Source organism: Enhydra lutris, unplaced genomic scaffold (assembly GCF_002288905.1).
Source record: "Enhydra lutris kenyoni isolate GAN:26980312 unplaced genomic scaffold, ASM228890v2 scaffoldscaffold168, whole genome shotgun sequence".
In the NCBI taxonomy this organism is placed as follows: domain Eukaryota; kingdom Metazoa; phylum Chordata; class Mammalia; order Carnivora; family Mustelidae; genus Enhydra; species Enhydra lutris.
Genome location: NW_019154252.1, coordinates 100,835 through 114,641, shown reverse-complemented (window position 1 = coordinate 114,641; position 13,807 = coordinate 100,835). Strand labels below are relative to the sequence as shown.

The window sequence follows — 13,807 nt, the reverse complement described above, 5'->3', positions numbered from 1 at the left end:
GCATCATAACCATGAGTCTGTTGTATGTCATATACGAGAGTTGTTAAAGGAGTGCATTCTGAGAGTTCTTACCACAAGGAGAACTTTTTTCCTTTTTATTGTATTTATATGAGATGATGGCTGTTCCAAACTTGTGGCATAAACTTAAGAAGCTGTAACCATGAATTTACATGGAAAAATTTTTGAGCATTCTCAGACCCCACAAATAATATCTCTGAGGATTTTCTGATACCTTAGGCACCGCTTGTTCACAGACGCACAAAATAAATTGAGGTTAAGCACAGATGGTCACAGACACAGTTCAAAGCTGTGGTAGCTTGCTGCTGAGATGTTGAGTGTAGTTTTCAGGGAAGGAGCTCAGCGGGGTCCATCTTACTATCAGTGTGTGTGGTGCCTCCATGACAGCTTGATGCAAAACAAATAAATAAAACTCATAAATAAAACACAATCACTATTGTTTTAAATAACAAATACATTTCTAAACTTTCATGCCATTTGATGGAATTCCCTGTTTCAGAGAGCTAAACAAAATCTATTAAGCTCCTAGTAAGTTTTTTATTTTAACTAAATTTGTGCTATAGTAATACAAAAAGGGACATGAATTTGCTGTAAGAACTTCTGGAGAAAGAGTTTTAGTTCTTGAGTACTTTCATTCAAAGCACTCTTTATGGAGAGAGTTGGTGGAAGTCGCAGGACTGCTCCACCAGTCACTGGACCGAATCATCCCAGAATTCCATTCTTTAGGTTATTGAATATCCTAGGTCATCCCAGGTATAAATAAACACAATCACATTGGAACAAAAACAAGTACCTAAAGAAATGAGACTTCTGGCAATCCATTTCTATCTTCAAGGATACTTTAGGCACGCACTCCTCCCCAGCTCTCATACCCACATACCCCAATGCCTTCCTATGAAATGACATCAAGAGTACCTTAACTTAAAACGCCAATGTTAAGGACACAGACTGCAGATTCAATTTGAAAGATGACCAGAACACTAGAAAATCAGCTTTGACATTTTATCCAAATATATCTAAACATTAAACGTGGAGTAGTTCAAATCATTTTGATGCCAGATGCGATTTACTACCCTCACAAAAATGAAAAGGGATTCTTTCAACATTCTTTTCACTGTAATAAGACTTTAAACACAAAAACACTTCAACAGTCTGTTTATTTCACCATTTGGCAGAATTGTTGTCCACCACCCCGCTGCATGAGATAATCAGAAGAAAAAAAAAAAAAAAAAAAAAAAAAACTGACAGTTCAGCTTTCCAAAATAATACACTTTCTTTATCCAACCCCAACATTTATCTTCAAAGAAAGGAACAGACATTTGCATCTCAAGACAGGAAAAGCACAACAACCAGCACAACTGTACATCCACCATTAAATCACTCAGGGAAGAAAAGTATAATTCAGGACAGGCAAATTTAAAACATTCTACACATAGTCAAAAGAAAAGGTCTAAACTCCTACAATCCACGGCAAAATCACTGCTTCCTCTCTTTTTGAGCGCATACCAATAACCCAATGGATTCAAACCAATCCAGCCGGTTAGAAATAAGACAAAAACCTGGAAAAATGCCCTCCCGTTAGTCATTCAGTGAATAGGACCGCTTTGCACCCAACACGAAATACACAGAACAAAAACCACACATCAACCACCCGCAAATGCAAAAAAAGCCATCATCATCAAGTTGGAAAGTGGGCCTCAAGCATAGCTCTCCACCCTCTCCCACACCTTAAACAACAAAAGTCCTTCCATAGAAGCTAACCCAGATCTTCAAGTACCTGGTGGAGGTGCCTTCCCTCACATCGCAGATGCTGCATTTCAAGGCTTCAGCGCAGCTTCTGAAGGTGCAGAGGCTCCAATCCCAAAAGCCTTCATCAGAGGCAGGTTCGCTCCTCTTTCTGGTCTTCAGAGGAGTGAGGAGTAGGGGAAAGGGGAGGGAAAAGATGGGGGGAAGAGGGGGAGAAACAGCAAAACACAGGCTCTGGTGAGCTTTTGCAATTTCCTAGGAATCCGGGGCTGGGACTGGAAACTTCGCTCGGGCGACCACCCACCCACCCTTTCTGGGGACCGAAACAGGGAGCGGGGAGTGCACCGGCGCCCTCACTGGCATCCCGCAACCTCTGGGCCCGGACTGTGCCGCCTCGCACAGCCAGAGGCGGTGGCCTGGGAAAGGCGGCGGCCGGCGCAGAAAGCCGGCGGACTTGTGGACTTGAGCGTGGGGCTGGGGGGCGGGGGGCGGGCGGCAGGGGAGCCACTGGCCAGATCTGGAGGAGGCGCGCAGGGGCAGCCTGAGGCCGGTGACGGGGGAGTGGGCGGGCTCCTTCCATCTCCCCTCCCAGGCTTGTGCCCTCCCTCCTTCCCCACCTGGTTAAATCTCCCTTTGCCTAGGAGGAGTGGCAGCTGCGGTGGTAGCTGCAGAGAACCCCTGAGGAGGAGCCGCCAGGGCTGCTGCACGCACAGACGCCGGCAGGAGCGGGAGGGGCACCGCCTGCCGCCACAGCCACTTCAGCAGCCTCCCCCCGCCCGGGATCCCCATTTCAGCAGCGCCCCCACCCCCGTGGCCCAGGAGACTAGTCGCCGGCCCGCCCGCCCCCAGCCCTCCCTCCCCTTACACCCCCTCAGCTCTGAGCAGGTACCTGGTTCCCCCCAAAGCCGAAACCGGGGTCGCTCTGAGGAGAAACGCCTACCGCGGAGTCCTCGCGGACCGCCCCCGCCTTCCCTCGCTGGTCCTCAGCCCCACCTCAGCCAGACCTCAGCTGCTGGGCCTCGAGCTGCCCCCGCGTGCACCGCCTCGGCCAAGTGATTGACCCTGGGTGGGTCTTCATTCAGTGGGTTAAAGTCTCCGCCTTTGGCTCTGGTCATGGTCCTGGGGTCCTGGAATGGAGCCCTGCCTTGGGCTCTCTGCTCAGCAGGGAGCCTGCTTCCCCCTCTCTCTCTCTGCCTGCCTCTCTGCCTACTTGTGGTCTCTGTCTATCAAATAAATGAATAAAATCTTTTAAAAAAGAGAAAGAACCAGAGTTAATACAACACTTAGATCCTGTCTGTATCATAAACATGTTTAGTGTGTCAGAGAAATAAAGTGAGGACTTACATCCTTAGAAATAAAAACAGGAGATTGTAAAAGATAGAAAGGTGATGCTGGGAAAGAAGTCAATTCAATGTGTGTGTGTAATTGCCAAAATGTACTTTTTGTCATTTTGAAGGTAATGTCAGAGAAAATGGTAGTCACTGGGCTTCATTCTTCTCTCCCTTCTCGTTCTTCCCCTGCTATTAAATTCTAAGTTCCTCTTGTTGTTGTTGTCTGAAAGTAAAGTCCTCTTCATTCATTTTCCTATTTTCTTCCCTTAGCCTAACCTCCCTGCACACATCCATTTCCAGAACATCAATCAGTAGCTATAAACTGAAAGTTTTTGTATTTATATATTGAGCCAAGACTTTTTCCTGAGTTATAGATCTGCAGAGTTATTTGCCTACTTGACATTTACACTTGGATTTTTTTTTAAAGCATGTCATATTTTACACAGCCCAAACTGAACTCATGATTACTTATTCCCCTAAGTCATCTTGCTTTCTGTAATGTCCCATACAGGAGGACTCTAAGCAGGTCCTCAGGTCAGAAATATGGAAGCCTTTCTTGACACTGTTTCCCCAAACAGCATTATTATGTCTTACTATTTTACTTCCCCCTCACTGGAAGTCATCATTTCTCCCCTACTCATCTATCTCCTGAACTATTGCAATAACTTTGCAAATAGTTTGCTTTTATTCAAAATTTTGTCTCATTAATGGAGTAACGATTGAAGGAATGTATGAGCTATTCCAATTATCACAGTTGGAACAATTTACATCTTACCTAGACATTAATTCTTTCTCTCAAATCAGGGGCTAATTTATTTCTTTGGACACTTAACAAATATTATAGCCCTATAATTTCTTGAAATTATGTAACTATAGGGATGATTATTAAATTAATTCATGAAGTTCTTCCCTCTCATATCTTGACACACTCTGTATAGTGAGAAACAGACCTGGACATTTGTGTAGTACCAGGGTGGAGGTATTTGGCATTTGCCAAGGTCCATTGTTGTAAGGTTTAGGATAACGTCTTCTTCCATGAGAGAAATAAGAGTTCTAAGACCAAGATTAGTGAATTGGTCTAGTAGAAACTGCAGGTGAAACAAATCATAATATCCTTTCACGTAAGTTCTAGCTCTGCTTCTCACTGTCAAGGTTTCCATATAGGTTTATGGAACTGATCGTTATTTGTCATTTCTGGAGAGATGTTAATATGCTCAGCTGGAGCAGGATTTAGCAGTTTGACAATTTTTGAAATTTGTCTATCTCTAAGTTGGCATCCTGGGTAATTCTTTGGATGATGGTCCTGTTTCACCTAGTCCTCACTCTCCCCTAAAAATGGAGACATCTCTGAGATACATGCTTGGTGCTTGTGTCCTTGATTCCTGCTGATGCTTTTGGTACTAAGTTCTTGTCAGGCTGGTTTTCTATTTTCTTATGGAGCTTATGTTCCCACATGCAGGGCTCGTGGAATTGTGTGTCTGTTTCTTTTGATCCAATTAAGATGGTACTTACCCAATATAGAAAATTTGGAAGGAAAGTATTCAGTCACAAGCCATACAGCAAGAATATACATATATATTCACAGTCACATAGAGGACTAGCATTGAATTGAGGTAAAAATGTTAAAATCTTGGATTTTAGGATGCTTTGATGAATAAATATACTGATACAAAATCTGATATTTCATTATTACTGCTACTTTTTAACCAAATGAAATAACTATGAATTTAACCTGTGAAAGGGAAAAGACTCACTTGGTAACCTAGTCAATATACAGGTTATAAAATCACAACAATATTGTTCATAATTTATCCAAATATTCTTCAAAATTAATTCATTATCTATCTTCCAAATTTTTATTTAGATTTCCGTTAGTTAGCATACATTGTAACAGTAGTTTCAGGTGAAGAATTTAGTGAATGAATCACTTACATACACCACCTGGTGCTCATCACAAGTGGCCTCCTTAATCACCATCACCTATTTAACCCACTCCCCCCACTCACCTCCCCTCTGGTAACAATCAATTCGTTCTGTATAGTTAAGAGCATCTTTCTTGGCTTTATTTATCTCTTTGACTGAATACAAACAGTCTACACTTTACAAAGATGGGCTCTGTATTTAAATAGAGTCTAAAATTTAAAATACATATAAAATGGAATACCAAAATCCAAAGCGAAATCATATAACCCAATGCATAAAAAAGAAATTCAAATAATGCAAGAGTAAGTGAAGGAATCTAGACAAGTTGATATTTTGTTGTTATTTAAAGGATGAAAGAATATTTTAACTGAATCCTACAGTGACACTTGAGAAGAAATTTAGGTTAACATGGAACATTTGTTAATGGGAGAACTTATTTGGGGCCAAGGCTTATTGAAGGAGTGTTGATCCTCCTGCCAAATACTCATATCCCTCAACTGATATGGCATATAAACTTACTGGGTTTATTCCATGCATTTATTTTTTTTTTTATTTTCTTTTCAGTGTACCAGAATTCATTGTTTATGTACCATACCCAGTGTTCCATGCAAGACGTCCCTCCATAATACCCACCACCAGGCTCACCCAACCTCCTATGCCCCGCCCCTTCAAAACCATCAGATTCTGCATTTTTAAATAGAATAAAATATACTCTTTTTATCCGCCCCACCAGGCCAGATCCCAAACTTGTATTAGAATCCAAGTAATGAGGTAAGTCTGCTTCTGATGGAATTAACACAGATTTTAGCCACCTTCCCTCTATTATATTTTTCTGCCAAGATTTGCTTCCTCAATACATTTTTCTGGAACATTTTACTATATATCTGCTTTGTTAAAAAAGGACTCACCTACTTCTTGGGGCAAATTATGTTTCCTCTCCTACTTTACAACTAGGACTAACTGAACATTGTTGCAAAATATCCCAAATGGAGCTTACAACGTGAACACTGCTTTGGAACTACACCAGATTTTCCTGAGTATTAACTGCTCTTCTAATGGTTGTCTAATTCTTCAAATTGGAGTTTGAATTATGGCTATTTTAGACCTACAGATGGAAAAATTCAGATGTTTCACACAGGGATTTGGAGAATTAATTTTCCAAGCTAAGAGATTTATATCCTAGAAAAGGAAATAGGTTAATGATTTTGTGTGGTTTAATAAGACCCAAAGAAGGGAAATGGGGTCAATATGTATATTCTCAAAGGAAGAGTCTTCAATGTTATAGTTTGATTTCTAATTTCCCCAATAGTTTAACTTGCTTTATCTTTCATCCACTTATCAACAAAGGCAATATCTAATCCATTCATTGGACTTTGTCTTTGGGATCAGTGGTGGGGAGAATGTACTAGCCCTGTCATCTTCCCTGTGAATCTCAGAGCTGCTTCATTGGAATTCAGTAATGGTTCCAAGTTCATTTTACTTCTTTAAGGCACAAAGTAGGGTATGAAAGGGTCTATGCCTCCCTCTCAATGGAATTTTCAGTGAATAGTTAAATACTGTCCTAATTTGTGCTTTCTTTTTGCCCTTGGAGCAATGACCCAAGAACAGGGAAGAATCTGTAACTTGATTTCATTAAATCATGGGAGAAGAGCTCATGATTGACCTCATCACTCTTTTTTTTTTTTGTTGCTGTTGCTTTTATTCCTTGTTTTTGTCTCTCTGTTAATGCTCCATGGAATAGGAACACAGAGGTGCCAGTGCCAAATATGGTTTTAGATTTCATTTTCATTAATGGCTTCATTTCCCTATTTAAAGAAAATAACTGAATTTCTGGGAAGAAAAGTGCTGACCAAGGTATGTAGCATGTTCAGCAAACTTTTAATTGATATATGATAGTTTATTAAAGACATTGAGTATATAACCTTGCACACTTCCCTTTTTGTAACTATAAGATTTAACTTTAGAATGACACAGCATTCTCTTTCAAGAGATCTAAGTATGAACCTCACATTTTCTTAGCAACTCCATAGGGAGAAAGCCATTCTTCTACCTGTATCTGACAGGATTTTTACTTAAGCAGGGTGACTGCGTAGTTACTGCTCAAATAGAGACACTTGGGAGGGGAAAACAGAATGCTGTTAATGATTAAATAAGGCAGGGGCACCTGGGTGGCTAAGTGGGTTAGGGCTCTGCCTTCAGCTCAGGTCATGGTCTCAGGCTCCTGAGATTGAGTCCCACGTTGGGCTCTCTGCTCAGTGGGGAGCCTGCTTCCCCTCCTCTCTCTGTGCCTGCCTCTCTGCCTACTTGTGATCTCTGTCTGTCAAATAAATAAATAAAATCTTTAAAAAAATGAATAGGGCATAGAGGTGTTTCATGAAAATCAAGATATAAAATGACAGTAGAAATCAAAATAAAGTGGACCAAGTGAGTCACTGAATTTGAATTCCTACTTGAATTGAAACCTTAGTTTTGTGATCACCAGATCTCTCTAGGGATCCTCTGTGTAAATACATGTAAATATATTTCAGAATTACTTAAGCAAAGCCCCAATTTATCATTCCACACTTTCAACAATGAAAAATAGTTTCTAAAGTTGTCAAGAGTCATATCACACTTTTGCTTGACTCTCCTGTTTTTCTCCGTGCTCTTTTCCAGTAAGGGTCCTTGTTTTGTATGTTTGTTTTAAATCAAGAAAGTGGGGACACCTGGGTGTCTCAGTTGGTTAAGTGTCTGCCTTTGGCTCAAGTCATGATCCCAGAGTCCTGGCATTGAGTCCCACATCAGGCTCCTTGCTCCTGGGAAACCCATGTCTCCCTCTGCCTGCTGCCCCCCCACCCCGATTTTGCTTTCTCTCTCTGGCAAATAAATAAAAATATTTAAAAATAAATAAATCAAGTAGAAGGAGGTGTACTTACTGAAAAAAATATACTCTTAGATGTACAGCTGCATGAATATTCCCACCACATCATCAAGATATGTCATATATCCATCATATGACAAATTTTCTTTCTCTTCTTCAGCAGTCACTTCTCTGCCCAAGGTCAGAAACTGGCAACTGTTTATATGTACCTTATCTAAAATGTCATAGAAATGAAATTATAGAGTGTGTAACTTTCAGAGGCTGGTTTCTTTCACTTTGCATAATACAATTGAGATTTGTCTATGCTATTGCATGGATCAGTAGTTCATTGTGTTTTTTATGAATCTTTCTGCTGAGCAGTATTCCACTGTATAACAGTATCACAGATTATCCGCTCACCAGTTGAAGGGCATTTGTGTTTCGGGTAGTGTGTTTATAACCACTATATCTCTGCCATCCAGATCTTTGAGTGAACATTGTTTTTATTATTTCAGAGGGGCAGGATTGTTGGTTTGGATGTAAATGTATGCTTAATTTTATAAGATACTACCAATCTGCTTTCCACAGTGATTGGTTTTCCTTCCCCCCAGCAATATGTTAGACTCCAGGTATTTCACACTTTCACCTGCAACTGATATTGCCATGGCATTATCCATTCTCATAGACGTGTGATTCTACCTCATCATAGACCTACCTGGCATTTCCCTGTTAGTAATAATGTTGAACATCTTTGCCTGTGCTTATGGATCATCCATTTATCTTCTTTTGTGAAGCACCTCTGTATAAACCCTATTTTTAATAATGATCTTTTTCCTATTGTTATGAGTTTCTTCCCTCCTCAAGGGAAAAAAAGGGAGGGGGGGGAAGAAAAAGAAAAAAAGAAAGGTCAACTGGGTGGGTAAATTGGTTAAGTCACAGACCCTTGATTTTGGCTTAGGTCATGATCCCAGGGTCTTGAAATCAAACCCTGTTTTGGGATCTGTGCTGGCCATGGAACCTGCCTGGGATTCTCTCCCTCCCTCTCCATCTCCTCCTCCTCACTTGCCTGCTCTCTCTCTCTCTCTCTCTCTCTAAAAAACAAACAAAACCATAAAACTTTATGTACTTTGGGCACCATTCCTTTGCAAAGAAATGTGTTTTACATTTTCTTCCAGTAGTTTATAGTTTGTCCTTTCATTTTCAAAAACATTTTGAAGGAAGAAATGTTAACTTGGATGACAAGTAATTTACCATATTTTCCTTTATGATTCACACTTGTGTCCTATGCAGGAAATCACCACTTAACCCAAGGATGCAAGCAGTTTTCTTTTAAAAATTTTACTCAAAAAATCTTAGAGTTTTGCATTTACTTTTATATCTGTTATCTTCTTTATACTAATTTTTGTATGTGGTACAAGATATGAGTCGAGGTGAGGTTTTGTTTTGTCTTGTTCTGTGTTTTGCTTATGGATGTTTAATAGCTCCAGCACTATTTGCTGAAAATACATTCTTTTCTCTATTTGACTGTCTTGGCTTCTTTACCTGACCAAATATACATGTGTATCAATTTTTGGACTCTTTCATTCTCTTGACCTAGGAGTCTACGCTTTTGTCAATACTGTACTCATTCACTTATAGTTAGTCTTAAGATTATGTAGTGTGATTCCTCCTCTAACACTGTTTTTCCTCCTTCTTTCTTCTTTTTCTTTTTCTAATGGCTACTCTAGTTCCTTTGCTTCTCTATATACATTTTGTTTTTACTTTTCAAATATCAATTTATTTAGAATTACAAATATTAAGAATAAAGGATTTATGCATTTCGTAATTAACAAAACAGTTTAGCTAAGTATAAACTGCACAAATGTCTGCAGTGGCACAATACCAGCAAAGAATATGGAACCATTTTTTAAACTCTACAAAAATTTCAAATAGAAAATAATCTCATTTTAGTTTTACCATACATTAACATAAAAAAGTCCCATTTTATGAGACATCTAAAAGAATCGAAGCCACGTCTACAGCTCTATCTTAAACTTCAGATCTGAGAACAATTTTAATGTATTTTGACTTTATAATATTCTATATTAAAACAAAGAAAATCCCAAATACATACTTTTTACAAGATTAACATTTTAGGCAGGGTTTTTACTTTAAAAAACCAAGAAAACAACAACAAAAAAAACCCACAACTAAATACAAACTTTTTTTCTACATTTCACAGCACTGGTTTTATGTGTTTTCCTTATAAAATCTTTTGACTTTGCAAATTGTGTACGGTTGCAGTCGGCTGCTTGAAAACTTGAGCAAATAAAGAAAAATATGAAAATAGTGTGTTATGTCTTTTTAAATGAGTCTCATAATAATAGCACTTTTTGCCCTGAATTGATGGGAAAAGTCAGGCTAAGTCCACTTGCTGAAATGTAGCATTTTGCAAGTAATTTATTTTTCTCCTACTCCTTCCTTTTCTTTCAACAAACAACAAAAGTTTCTTTTGTAAATTTTGAGAAATTAAAATATTTATGATTATTAAATGATTTCTAGAGCCTCGTCACCCTTCAGGTATCCACCCCACATACTTGTCAAGGCTGCATCTCCCATGCCTGTTCTGGTGGCTTCCTCCACAAGTAACTTCCCGCCTCTGGAGGGTGCTGGCTTCCAGAGCCTGTGGGCTGGGGGGAGCTAATCCACTGGCACCACAGCCCTCAGACCACAACTCCCCACAGGAGGGACTTGTCTGTGGGCGCTGGCCCCAGAAACAGCTGTCTGTGCCTGTTGACTGAATTCATGCCCATCGACAAAGGGGTCCATACACTCTTCCATGAAAGCGTATTACCTTCAGACAGTTTTGGGTGAAAAACACTTGCCAATAAACATGTAACATAAGTGATGCTACTGAAGCTGAATCATAGAAAGAGAAATAAACAGAATGCTGGTCAGCAGTGGCGGTTCAAGGAGCACGACAGTATATTCCAGTGTCTTCGCTGGAGATGCACAGTTCCCTTGTTTTCCAGCACATGGGTCATTTGCTGATGGAAGCCAAGGTGAAGGGATGCTAGTGTCCTGTGCGGGTGGAACAGGGAAGGCTGTTTCTGTGTCTGTTGGTGTCTCTGACAGCAAAGGCCTGCAGGTTTCCCATCTGGTTTAGGCCACTCTGAATGTGTGAAACATGGGTTTCTACATTATTCTGAAAGCAACGGATCTGAGAAGCATCTATTGTACTCTTGGTATCATTTAATGAATCTGTAAGTGATTTGAACTCAAAGAATTCAGCTCTCCTTCTGCCAGACACTTAATTTGTAATAAAGTAGGAGTGAGCTGGAGATGAAGTCTGTCAGATTTTCATTCTCAACACAGGACCATCCAGTGGAGAGGCTGGCTGCCAGACCAGCTCCTGGGCTTCCTCCTCACACTTCTGTCTCCTATCTGTGGGCTGGTCCACAGGCTGCCTGCCCTGGTCTGGAGCGGGCTCATAGCAGTAGTGCTGCACTTCATGCAAAACTTTGTTGAGGTCCTTGTTGAGATGTTCAAGCTCCAGAAGGATGGTTGCATATCTCTGCTGAAATTCAATGCCAATGGGCATGGGATAGGATTTCAATTTTTCTGCTTCTGTGTTCATCGCTCTTCATTTTTTGATATGTTCCTTTTTAATCATGAGAATTTTTGACAATTTGGTCACTTGGATAAGGAATTGTACTGGAAAACCACCTAGCGTTTCAGTGTCAGAGCAGAAATCTTACTTCACTAAGGTGACTGCTAGTACAGGATCGTTATCCATAATTGGTGACTGGAGAGGAGGAGTATAATGTAACAGTGGTGGAGTCATAAAGAATCAGGAAGGTCCCTGTTTTTGTCCAAAGGCAGCAACTGGCATTGTCTCATGAGGCTCATGACTAAGAACTTCATAGTCAGGGATGGTACAGGGACGGTATGGGTGCCAAGCCCTGCCCTTTCAAAAGTTACTCTATAAGTAGCATTAAAAGTATCCACAGCAACTGTTTGTCCAGTGAAGAGACAGTCATGACCACCACGTAATCGAGCTGTAACTTTGGTTCCGATAACCAGGGGCAAAGGAATTTCATCTGGGAGATCTGCAAACTGGGAAACATCTGCAACTTTCCTTTGTTGTAAGAGTCTTATTTTCTGTCATGTCTGTTTTAATGCTGGTCTCTCTTCCTCAAAAAAGGCACAAGAACGTCTCTGTGGTTTTACCATAAGTCACCCAATTTTTCGATTCTTGTTAACTTTCTTGTTTTGAAAGTAGGAAAGTACTCCTCCTGACAGACACAGAAGTCATCATCGCCTTCAAACAGTTGCTTATCTATATTTGAGTACAATCACTCACATATGCACCATTTATGTGCTTTGGGAAGCTTGAGTAGGTTATGTAATTGGAAACCAATCTTCTGTGAGGCTTTCTTATCTGGTGTGGACATTCTTGCCATCAATTTCAGTGGGACCATTGCAACTTTCTGGTTTCTTTTGGGTGGCCTTGTATTTATGCCTGTCACCTTCATCTGAAAAGAGTCAACTCCTTTTTGAATTTCTGAAAAGCATCTCCACAGTGGAGCCCATATGCCTGCCTTTCCAAACAGGTGTTTTCTTGGTAAAGAGCTGTGCTTTTCATTCTATGTGTTAGATAAGCTTCCCTCTTTTAAACGGACAAGGGCTTTTGCTGAAGAGCCCTGATCAGGCAACTGGCAGAGCTCCACCATCTTGAAAGAGCTGCCTCTATATACATTTTAATATCAGCTTGTTGATCTCTACAAAGCACACAAGCAAATAAACAAAATACCTTGCTTGGGGTTTTTTTTTTAAGATTTTATTTATTTCACACGCACACACACACACAGAGATAGACAGTGAGAGAGGGAACACAAACAGGGGGAGTGGGAGAGGAAGAAGCAGACCCCTTAGCAGAGCAGGAAGCCTGATGTGGGGCTCGATTCAAGGACCCTGGGATCACGACTGGAGCCCAAGGCAGATGTCCAATGACTGAGCCCCCCAGGCTTGGATTTTTTTTAAAAATACGGTTATTATGTCCAGTTAGCCAACATTGTACATCATTAGTTTTTGATGTTGTGTTCAATGATTCATTAGTTCCCTATAACACCCAGTGCTCATCACCACACATGCTCTCTTAATAACCGTCATCACCCAGGTACTCCATCCTCCCCTGCTTCTATAAGCCTCAGTTGTTTCCCAGAGTCCAGGGTCTCATGGTTTGTCTCCCTCTCTGATTTCTTCCCATTCACTCTCCCCTCCCTTCCCCTGTAAGTCCTCCATGCTATTCCTTATGATCTATATATGAGGGAAACCATCTGATAATTTTCTTTCTCTGCTTGACTTTTTTCACTTACTTTGCTTGGATTTTATTTAGAATCGAATTGAAAGTGTAAATAAATTGGGGGAGAATTGAAATATTAAAAATTTGACTCAATTTATGAGCACAGTACAATTCTCCATTTATCTATGTCTTTGATTTCAATGTTTTCAGTGTTTTATTATATACATCTTAAAGACATTGTGCAAATGTATGTAAATGTGAAAAATACTTTGAAATATTTTTGCTACATTGTACTTGGTAATTACTATTTCAATTTCTAAGTGCAATTATTTCAATGTGAAAGAAGATTGATTTTTTTTCATATTGCTTTTATACCTCATTATATCAGAATTTATTTATTGGCACTAGTGGTTTTTCTTGTAGACTTTTTAAGCTATTTCTCCATAGAGCATCATGTTATACATGAGTGGAGTCACTCATCTATCTATTTTTCTTTCTTTCTTTCTTTTTTCCTTATTGTACTGGCTAGGGCCACCACTATGATGTTGATTAGGAACAGTGAGAGAAGAATACTTGCTTTGATTCTGATATAAGAGGGGAAGCATTTACTCATTTGTCATGAAGTATGATTTAGCTGTAGTTTTGTTTTGTTTTTGTTTTTGCAGA

At 40.0% G+C, this 13,807-nt stretch overlaps 1 pseudogene; it reads right to left on the bottom strand.

The window, feature by feature from the left end:
* Positions 1 to 10,909: 10,909 nt before the first annotated feature.
* The window catches only part of LOC111140108, a 43,393-nt pseudogene continuing 40,495 nt past the window's right edge, over positions 10,910 to 13,807 (bottom strand).